Below are 2,690 nucleotides of genomic sequence, written 5' to 3'. Positions count from 1 at the left end.
TGGACAGCAAGGAGATCAAACTAGTCAATCCTAAAGGAAATTAATCCTGATTATTCATTGGAAGGTTGATGCTGAAGCTGAAACTGTGATACTTGGGCCACCTGATGTGAAGAGCCAAGTCATTGAAGAAGACCCTGATGCTGGGAAAGATGGAAGGTAAAAGGAGAAGAGGCCAGCAGAAGATGAGATGGTTAGATAGCATCACCAACTCAATGGACATGAATTTGAGCAAACTCCAGGAGATAGTGAAGGACAAGGGAGCCTGGCATGCTGCATTCCATGGGCTGCAGAGTCAAACACAACTTAGCGACTGAACAACAACAAAATACTACCTTAACTGGAAGAGAACAAGAAGAATGTATAGTCAAAGTACTAGAGCTCATAGATAGCTTTCCTTATATGCATGAGTGTATCCTATACATATGAGCATCATGTATTAATTGAGGCAGGAAAAAAAAAGTTTGAAAACCTACAGCTTAGCATACAAAGTCCTTCAAAATCTGAACCTTCTTCTCTTAGTTTTCTCCACTGTCCCTGCTAATACCCTAGCCACAGCAATTTTTTTTTTTTTTTTAAACAGTTCCTAAGATGTTTGAACTGTGGTGTTGGAGAAAACTCTGGAGAGTCCCATGGACTGCAAGGAGATTCAACCAGTCCGTCCTAAAGGAGATCAGTCCTGGGTGTTCATTGGAAGGACTGATGCTGAAGCTGAAACTCCAATACTTTGGCCACCTCATGCGAAGAGTTGACTCATTGGAAAAGACCCTGATGCTGGGAGGGATTGGGGGCAGGAGGAGAAGGGGATGACAGAAGATGAGATGGCTGGATGGCATCACCAACTCGATGGACATGAGTTTGGGTAAACTCTGGGAGTTTGTGATGGACAGGGAGGCCTGGCGTGCTGCGGTTCATGGGGTCGCAAAGAGTCAGACACAACTGAGTGACTGAAATGAACTGAACTGAGCCGAAGATGTTGTATGTTCTGCCGTGACACTGTTGATCCCTTCTATCATCAATGCACTCATATCACAAACTCCTACTTACCCCTTGAGATTCAGTTTAAATGTCACTTCTTCCATGATGCTTTCTTAGCCTCTCATGAGGTGTAGGAAATAGCAACCCACTCCAGTACTCTTGCCTGGAAAATCCCATGTACTGAGGAGCCTAGTAGGCTACAGTACATGGGGTCGCAAAGAGTTGGACACGACTGAGCGACTCCACTTCATTTCACTTCACTCACGTCATGAGGTGTATCCCTTCTGCTAGGAAGGCAGGAATCTGTGAGCCACAGGACAAGAGAAACTGAAAAATTAGTAGTATATTCTCAGTTTCCATGTATTTGGCCTCACCAAGTTGAAAGCACAACTTAGTGGTGGACCAGTTGATATGGGAAAGACTAGAAACTAAACCATCTTAGAAAGTGAAGGTGAAAGTCATTCAGTCGTGTCCAATTCTTTGCGACCTCATGGACTATACAGTCCATGGAATTCTCCCGGACAGAGTACTGGAGTGGGTAGCCGTTGCCTTCTCCAGGGGATCTTCCCAACCCAGGGATCAAACTCAGGTCTCCCTCATTGCAGGCAGATTCTTTACCAGCTGAGCCACCAGGGAAGCCTGAACCATCTTAGAAGGTTGACTCAAACTGTAAACCTAGCCCAATTTATTGACCTGTTCCTGGGGGATCACTAAAGGCTTTCAACCCATAATGCATAATGTAAGAAGACGGCTCAGGGACACTTTGGGGGCTACCTGACAAGCCAACTTATGCTGAGTTATGCCCCTTGAATTGGTCATCTGCATCGCAGACTCTTCCAAAATTAAAGTCGAATCAATACAAGGTGAATGGGAGAAAAAAATCCAAAGTCAGCGAGAGGGGTGGAAGCCTCAGTCATTTATAAGCTGCATAAACAGGATAACTCACTACTGCATCTGTAGATAACAAACCCTTTGTGGGCTTTATTCAATGGCTTAGAAGCTTTGGAGACTGGTTCTTTCTAGTAGAAAAATGAGTTTTCTAACTTCTATTGGTGTAGGCTAAAGTGTATTCTGTCCTTTCTGTTCTTCCTGAAACTGCTTTCTTTTGAGGTTGAGAATTCCCTGAAGGATACCGAAGTATTCAGCAGCAGAGAAGTGACCCTATGTGTTATTGTTGGTCGTTATGGCAACCATCAGCATAAACAAAACCACCCCCACAATCTCCATTCTCAATCCATTCTCAAAACACAAAAGATACATCAGGGGCATAGCCATACCTAATGTGAGATTAGACATACTGGGGGCTGGGAGTACTGATAAAGATCTTTACTGTCTCTTTCAGATAGCAAATGCAACTGACTCTTCTGAATAATCAGATGAATGGTCTTACCACCAGAATGCACAGAATGGTACAGATGTACATGTATCTGTTTTAAAAAATAATTCTGTATTTTTTTTAAACAATAGAAAACTGTACAGTGGAAAATAAATAAAGGAACACACAAAAATGGGAGTTCCTATAGCAAGTCTGGCATCCTGGTACACAATGATCTTTCCCTACTGTCTGGCTCACATCTCACGATTTTCCTCAGTTTTTCATAATCATTTTGCCATCTTGATCATGCAACAAAATTGTCTTAACATCAAAGAAAATATACTATTTGGAGTTCTCTTTAAAAACACAGATGAATAAGCAGTATATAAAAATGTTTAGG

This window comes from Cervus canadensis, chromosome 26 (genome assembly GCF_019320065.1).
Source record: "Cervus canadensis isolate Bull #8, Minnesota chromosome 26, ASM1932006v1, whole genome shotgun sequence".
In the NCBI taxonomy this organism is placed as follows: Eukaryota; Metazoa; Chordata; class Mammalia; order Artiodactyla; family Cervidae; genus Cervus; species Cervus canadensis.
Note: the sequence above shows the minus strand (reverse complement) of the source record.